Consider the following 9,255-nt stretch of genomic DNA (forward strand, 5'->3'; position numbering starts at 1 on the left):
AAGATTGAAGAAAGGCTATTATACACCGCCGAAGCAAATGTTTTTAGCATGATGCCTGTCACATTGTCAGGTCCACAGGACTTGGTGGTGTCCAAGTTATTGAGCAACTGTAGGACTCCTAAGCTATCAATGTCAATTAATGTTTTATCAGAGATCCTTTCAGTATTGAAGCTATGACATTGAGTTACATGATCAACTGTAAAAACTGATTCAGAAAAAGGATTGAAAGAATCAGCTTTAGCTTTCGGTGTGGATATAGTGTGACTATTATACTTCAAGGTAGGAATAACATTTGAACTGTTACTATTGCGTTGGCGAAGGTAACTGTAGAATGCTTTAGAATTGCCATTTAAAAGTGGCTTGTATAATTTTTTATTGAGATAGCTCTTTTTCGCTTTTCTAACAAGTAATTTGTTTTTCTTGCGAATGCACTTGTACCTATTGTTATTATATGCTGATGGACACCTTTTTATTTCATTGTAGAGTTTTTTCTGAAGTTGTAATGATTTTTTTAGAGACTTAGTCATCCATAAGGGCCCTAATTTCTGATTTTTTGGTGTACAGTTGTCCCGAAGGTGAAATAGGGACTGAACAAAAATGTTGTACACTTCATCGATAGAATGTTTTTGTTTAATAGCATTCTGGATATCCGAATCCCATTCGGCATAGACATTAAATGCTTTTGTCATGTCTGCTTTACTATATTGATGGATGATCAGCTCAGTTTGCATATATATATATATATATATATATATAGTAGCTAATAGCACTCTCGGCACGACTGAAGCGGTACACCTAAGAGCGGGATAACAAGAGAATGAACAAACTGTTCATCAATAATCCATCTAGAGTGTATTCCCAGTTCAAAGGTGAACTGCAGAGGCCAATGTCTGAGCCTCCCTGATCTAGCACTTCAAAGTTTTGGAGGGACACCTGGGAGAAAGAGACTACTCATAACACCACTGCAAATTGGCTGAAGAGGCTTAAAGAGAGCCATCAACACACTGGCCCAGCAAAGACTCACCATCAGCAAAGAGGACATCAAGTGCAGAGTGCAGCGTATGAAGAACTGGGCAGCACCTGGCCATGACATGATTCAAGCCTTCTGGTTAAAGAAATTGACATCACTTCACACTAGAATGGCTAAGCAGATGGAATGCCTAATAGAACAAGGTGACCATCCAGGATGGCTGACCAAAAGACGAACTGTACTTCTGATAAAAGATCCAAAGCAGGGGCCGATTCCTAAAAACTATCGACCAATAACGTGCTTGCCCACCAATTGGAAACTGCTCTCAGGAACAGTTGCAGACAAACTGGAAGAGCACATGAATCACTATATGACCAGTGCTCAGAAAGGAATTGGGCGCAACACCCGAGGAGCTAAACATCAGTTACTGGTGGATCGGACGGTCTGTCAAGACAGCAGGAGAAGGCAAACCAATCTTGCCATGGCTTGGATTGACTACAAAAAGGCCTATGACTCAATTTGCCATAGTTGGATAGTTGAGTGCCTCAGTATGTACAATGTTCACCCTGCTCTTGTGGCATTCATCAAAATGTCAATGACCAAATGGAAGACAGAACTGGAGGCTAATGGCAAAAAGCTGGCGAGTATACAAATTAAGTGAGGCATCTATCAAGGTGACGCCTTATCACCGCTGCCCTTCTGCATATGCCTAAACCCTCTTAGCAATATGCTGGAGGAGACTCAACATGGGTACCAGTTTAAGAGTGGCACCAAGATAAACCACCTCTTCTACATGGATGACATCAAGCTGTTCGCTAACAAAGAAAGGGACATTGATTCGCTAATACACCTCACTCAGGTATACAGCAGGGACATCGGAATGACTTTCGGTATTGAGAAATGTGGAAGGCTAATTCTTAAGAAAGGCCATTCTATGCTCACAGATGGCCTAAGAATGCCAAATGGTACCATCAAAGATATAGAAGAAGGGTATAAGTACTTGGGGATTATGCAAAGCAACATCAACCACGAAGCCGAGGTACATCACAAAGCCATTACCGAATACAAGAAACGCCTTCGGCAGGTCTTACGGAGCCAGCTCAATGCCAAGAACCAACTCATGGCAATAAATACCTACGCACTGCCAGTAATAAGATATCCAGCAGGCATAATAAAGTGGACTGAGGAAGCCATCAAGGAAACAGATATAGCAACTCGTAAACTGCTGACCACGCATGGAGCACTCCACTCAATATCTGATACTACTAGATTGTATCTTGATAGGAAAGATGGCGGTAGGGGACTCAAAAGTGTACAGCAGACAGTGAAAGAGGAGGAGCAAAGCATCAAAGCATATGCAGCCTCCATGGCCATCTCAGATAAGTTGCTAGCTGAATTTCAATCGGCTGCTAATACAACGGACCTACGCCCTGGTGATGAGGAAATTGACTGGCACACGAAACCTCTTCATGGTGCTTACCACCAACAAATATCTAAAGTTGGCTATCTTCACCAGAAATATATGTGGCTGAACAAAGGAAACCTAACGGCCAATACAGAGTCGCTAATCATGGCAGCCCAGGAGCAAGTGTTCCCAACAAGGCAACTCCAAACGAAAATCTATCACACTAGAGACGATCCTAGATGCAGACTGTGCAAAAATGCACCTGAGACCATCCAACACATCATCAGTGGATGCAAGCAGCTAGCAGGGAACGCGTACACTGAGCGGCATAATCATGTCGCAGGTGTTGTGTATAGAAGTCTATGTGATGAGTATGGCCTTAATAAACCACAACACTGGTGGGAAGCTCCTGGTGAGGTCAATGAAAATGACCGGGCTCAGATCCTCTGGGACTTGTACATCCAAACTGACAAGCATGTCCTAGCAAACCAACCAGATTTAGTGGCGGTAGACAAGAAGAACAAGAGGGCTACTATAATAGATATAGCAGAACCCAATGACTACAATATAGCCAGCAAAGCAAAAGAAAAGGTAGAGAAATATCTCCCTCTTGGAGAAGAAATTGAAAAATGCTGGAATGTAAGAACAACCGTAATCCCAGTAGTCATTGGGGCACTGGGCGCAATAACACCGGCGCATAATATGTGGCCTGCCCAAATACCGACAGCAATCAACTCAGGTGAGTTGCAGAAAAGTGCGCTATTGGGAACAGCTAAGATCTTGAGACGAGTGCTCAAACTCCCAGGTCTCTGGTAGGAGACACGGGTTAAAGCAGGATTTACCACCCATACAGGGTATCCGGGGTGAGGAAACAATTTTATATATATATATATATACAGTGTATATATATAGATAGATATAGATATATATCTATATATATAACCACAGCACTAGTGGGAAGCTCTTGGTAAGGTCAATGAAAATGACCGTGCTAAGATCCTCTGGGACTTCTACATTCAGACTGACAAGCATGTCCTAGCAAACCAACCAGATATATTGGTGGTGGACAAGGAGAACAAAATAGCTACTATAATAGATATAGCAGTACCCAATGACTACAATAAAGCCAGCAAAGAAAAAGAAAGGGTAGAGAAATATCTCCCTCTTGGAAAAGTGTGCTATTGAGAACAGCTAAGATCTTGAGGCGAGTGCTCAAACTCCCAGGTCTCTGGTAGAAGACCCGACTTAAAGCAGGAATTACCACCCATATGGGTTAACCAGGATGAGGAAATATTTTTTTACATATATAAGGTACAGCGCACCTCTGGGTTACGTCGACTCAGTTTTATCATTTTTTCGCCTCACAATATTTTTTTCATTTCCTCTATACAGCATTTTTTGCCATACAACAGCAACAAAAAAGGTTTTATGGGATTCCAATTTGACAGTCAGTGTGCTGCATACGTTGTAATAAGGAAGAAGCTGATATTCTCTTTGTTGAAGTCCTTCCCACAATGCCACAAAGATATATTATGCTAGCTCTCTTTCAGCTCAGCATTATTCGTTATAAGTTATTGCGAAACCAAAGCCAGAAATAGGTGATATATATATAAAATAAATTGTTTCCTCACCCCGGATACCCCGTATGGGTGGTAAATTCTGCTCTTAACTCGGGTATATATATATTTATATATATATATATATATATATATGCAAGCTAAGCTGATTGAATATTCAGATTCCAAGTTAGTAATTAGTATAGTCATTTTTCAAGTTTTTTTAACGCGGGTGGCACAATACTCTACTATTCTTATGTCAGTTATGGTTGTAAAGTGACAGCCGATGGTTTTTAATAATTTTAATTCAATGTTGTTAGTATTGTACTGGTTTTGGTCTACCAGCGTACTTAATGGTGACCTCGCTGGTCGGCTTACATTAATCTTGCCGTGCACTATAATTATCTGTGATAATGGAAGACTACGTCGACCCTAAGGTCCATTGTCTGATTAGCTTGGGCCGCCCTCTCTTTCTGTGATTAGGTCGTCCCCGTCAGAACACACTAGCTAATGACCCCGTAGTCAACTAGACGACCGATGATGCCTATACTAGTCGTCTATCAGCCATTAATTCTTTTACTGACTGCTCAAGCATGAAATGAAGAGAGTGTCTATATGCGTATAATTGTATTTGCTATCCTACGAACAACTGCCCCCACTGCGGGCTATGCATTCCTTTATATAGGTTGTTATGTCAAGCGTGCAGCCCGCGCATGTAAGAGCATCATGGCTATGTATGGTAATGATGAACATATAAGGATAAACTATGTGTGGGTTGACTAAGAATATGTGTAAGCATGCACATTAACCAAACTGTATAATATGGATAGTAGCAAATCTGCCACATACGCCGCCCCTATAGACGGCTATCCGTCTATATATAAATAAAATAATAAAAAAAAGAATAGTAATGAGGTGATAAAATAGAGAAGGAAATGAGTCTAAACCACATGTTACTGTCGCAGTTACGGTCTGGCCTCTTGCTGGTCGGCCAGCTTTTCTAAGTATGCGGCCGTTCTACGCAATTGCTGGGCCTCTAACCTCAATTGGGCAGCGTCCGACATTGACTTCCTTGGGATCGAGATTTCCAACCTCTCTGGACATACACTCACAGTCCGAACGGAAATCTGAGGCGAGGGGTTGGAGGGTAGCGCCGGCAGGCACCTTGAGGTCGTGGTGGGTCGAACTATCCTACTTTTCACTGCGACCGGGGGTGATGGAGATCGACTGGCTTCGGTTGCAGGCGTTCTCCTTTTTTTTAGCAGAGCTAGCCGGGGCCTCCTTCCGATTGTTATTAGACGTCCGGGAATACTGGTTGTAAGGCTCAGGCTTTGGGAAGGGATTCGGGTCATCTAGAGAAACGTACTCGGCCCACGTATAATAGTTGTTCGCGTCAACTTCATAGAGGAGGCCCTCTTTACCTCCGTGTTCCTTAGCCGCATCCATCTCCCTCAACCGTTTTTGATGCTTAGACATCATGTCTCTGGAGGTAGAATTCCGTCCACACTGAGAGTAATACCTAATGAAATGTTGTCTAATATGGATTTTTCCTCACCTAGGGGTCGTACAGCTATATTCGCATATTGGACAGGCAGTTCCTTTCTTGTCTGTATGTTTCTTTATTATTCGTTCAGTACGATCGTCTACCCGTCTTAGAGTAGCAGGGGCGACTCGGACTGTCTTGGCCTTGGCTATAATCGTTTTGTAATCGTCCAGGTACCCTTTCTCCTCTATAACTAGCTCCGCAGGGTCGTCTTTTTTGGTAGCATTGGTAACACGTTAGCAGGGTGAGGCGACCTTTTAACTGTTTCCGAAGTAATATTCATGATGTTGGCACAGCTTGTAGAAACCTCCTGACAGTAGGGCTGGTGTTGACTGAATGACTGGGGCATGGCAGCACATTTCAAACTAGCCGCCGCCGATGACGTCATCGCTTCCGGGTTGTTTAATTGGATATTGTTCAATTCATACTCTCCCAGGTGCGGAGGCAAATCCCTGCTCCTTTGAGGTCTGCTAGCATTATCTGGCTGTCGGTGGGCAGTTAACTCCCCTGCTTTTGCACTTGCTGGAGTGCAGTTTTCTGCATCTCGACTTTGTTCACGGGAAGGCCGGTCTTCCGGGTTGTCTAAAGCTCCCCTAGGAGTTGTCCCATCGTCACATTCGGAGTTGTCTTTCCTACTTGTCTTTTCTGTTTTCAGCTTCTAAGATGGGCTCTGGATAAGTTTTACTGTGGTTTTTTTACTCCACGCATATTAGGTCTTCTACTAGGCTCAAGCAAGACTGGGGCTCTTCCATGGTAGTTACTGCAGGGCTTGTAAGCTCTCAATCGGTGTTCAGACTGTACAGAACGTGCCCCCGGCGTTCGTTTGTGTACGTATGATTTGGAAAGCTTTGGATTACCCGGTAAGGCCCAACTCTCTTGGCCGACAACTTGGAGTTCTCCCGCTTCCGTCGACGTCTGCGGGTCATCCAGACCAGGTCGCCAGCCTTGAACAGTGGTGGTTCAGTGGTGTCTTCAGCCACGTTTTCTAATTGCCTCTGTCTGAGAATCTCATGGGCTTGCAAAAGCCGATCTTGGATTGCAATAGCATACTCATTCGTACTCTGAAAAGATTCCACTGAACTCCCATGTTGGAGTTGGTCAGGGAGGCGCAACTCCCGACCGAGCATCATGTAGTTCGGAGTTTCTTTGGTAGCTGAATGGGGAATCCTCTCAGTGTTCTCATTGAATTTGGTAACACGAGATCCCACTCCTCCTGTCCTCTTCCAGTAAGGAGGGCTCGCAGGGAGTCTCCGAGTATTCTGTTATTCCGTTCCACTATACCGTTACCTTCATTCCTGTATGGAGTCGTCCTTGACTTCTCGACCCCCCAAAGTCGACATAGCTCCTGGAATAGGTCAGATTCGAACTGGGCCCCTTGATCAGTATGGATTATTTCTGGCAATCCGAAATAACTGAAAATCCTTTCCTCTAGCGTACTGGCCACGATAGGCGCGGTGGCATCTAGGATTGCAATGGCGTCCGACCACGTAGTGAAGTGGTCAGTCATCATAAAAGCCCAGATGTTTCCTCGAGTTATTAAGGGTAGGGGTCTGACCAGGTCTACAGCCAATCTCTGCCACGGTCGACCAGCGTATAGCCTCTGTCTATTGGAGGTTGTTATACCAGTGCCATGTTTGGCCTGTGTCCGATCTATGCCACTGTGGGCCTGTCTATGTGTCTCCCAGATTAGGTCTTGCCGCACACATAAAGGGCAGATGGTGACTGTTTTGCTTCTACCGTTTTCTGAAATTGTTGCTGTCAAGACCCCGTCGGGATCGATCCGTAGTTGCGAAAACATGTTGGCTAGTCTCTTCAACTCGGGGTCGCCAAGTTGTAAAACTTGTGCATCTATGGGTCTGCCAGTCAACACTGCCTGGTAAATTTCCTCGATTGCCGTCTCAGCTTTCTTTTGTAGTGCAACAATTTCACCAGCTTTCGTCTGTATGGGAGGCCATTTTTTATAATAGGGTGACGCTGACCTGAGCCTTGGTCGCCCTTCTTGTTTACGCTAGGGTCGACCTCCTGGATTGACCTGGGGCCGGCCTCCATGTCTTTCCAAGGCCCGCTGTTAGGTCCGACCTGGTCGATTTCTACATCTGCCGAGAAGCCCACTACTTAGTTCCCCCATCTCTGGGGTTGTCGGGACAGAAATGGCCACTCAATCTCATCAAGGTTTCTCGTGGGTACTTGACTTGGAGGAATCGTCCCCTTCTGTAATTCTTTACAGATCTTCGAGCGGGTAGGCCCACCATCTCGTCTATCTATTAAGGTACATTGCTTGCAGTCTTCACATTGTTGTCTACTCAAGCCATCAGCATTTCCATGCTTCTTTCCATTTCGGTGCACAATCTTGTATCTGTGTTCTGACAAGCTTTCCAACCACCGGGCTATCTGACAGGAGGGTTCCTTCCTCCGGTGCAGCTAGACTAGAGAAGCATGGTCGGTCCTGATGACAAACTCCCGACTGTACAAATAGGGCTGGAAATGTTTCACAGCTAATACCACAGCCAGAAGTTTTCGCCTCATAACACAGTAGTTCCTCTCCGCAGGGGAGAGTGTCTTGCTGTTATAGGCAATAACTCGCTCTTGTCCTTGCTAGACCTGAGACAATACAGCCCCAGTTCCGACATTGCTGGCATCTGCATCAAGTATGTACTCTAAGGTCGGATCTGGGTAGCCTAGTACAGGGGCATGTGTCAAGAGCTGCAGCAGCCTTGCTGTAACTGCACTTAACTGTAAATGATTCCACACTTTACAAATGAATTTTGCAACTTACGTGTTACTGAAACAACTAAGTTACAAAATCAATATCAACTGAAACAACTCTTTACATGAACATAATGCTATTTCACTACTTTAGCAAGTTAAGTCTTTTTGAGTGTGGTATTTCTGGAAGCAGGGCACTGGGCATAGGGCAATGTTTACGCATTTACCATTTTTACATTGTCCACACCCAAAGCTGGTTTGTTGTCTTTTGGGTCCAGTATGGGAAGAACTACACACAAAGCATTTTGGCCTAAAAGTTTTTTTGACATTACTTGTCATGAAGTGGCGCTTGGTAAGGCGAGCTGGCAAGTCGGACGTGATTGAATTAGCTATACTGTGATGACCTTTGTATATATTCGGGTTAGATAGTAGTGGGCTGCATAAAGCTTTTGTGACCTTTCTTCTAAAGGCTGCCGCATCCAGAAGTGAATGCGGATTATCTATTTGGAAAATGGATAATCTGCATATATTCTTTGGTAAAGAATATATGCATTTACCAGTGAAGTTTCTTTAAGGAAATAATGAATTGCTTGGTACCATTTCTTTACCTTATGTGGGTATTGGTGAGTAGAGCATGTTTGGTCAAATAAGTCAACACCACCCATTGAAGCATTGTAATTTACAACTACATTGGGTTTTTGGATAATTTTGAAACCAGTTAGGCTATGCCGATGTGACATTTCTTTTTCACGATAACCCGCTCTATCAATATTTGATAAAAAATTAACCCTGGCAGTATCTTGTCATGTGCATGCAAGTAAATCGCCTTTCCTCATAAATACTGGATTGTCACCCTTTGTCAACTTTAGTTTAACTGGTTTCAGGGAGCTTGGCATGTGCTTTCTGATAATTCTTACAGTCCCATAGGCTCCAGTGTGCAGCTGTTGCAGTACATCAAACAGATCTCAACTTGAATAAAAATTATCCATGTAAACAGGGTGCCCACAATTTGAAAAATAATTTTTCAACAATGCGATTGCAACATTGTGGCCAAGGCCTTTGTCTTCGCCGACAG

Source organism: Watersipora subatra, chromosome 6 (assembly GCF_963576615.1).
Source record: "Watersipora subatra chromosome 6, tzWatSuba1.1, whole genome shotgun sequence".
Classification (NCBI taxonomy): domain Eukaryota; kingdom Metazoa; phylum Bryozoa; class Gymnolaemata; order Cheilostomatida; family Watersiporidae; genus Watersipora; species Watersipora subatra.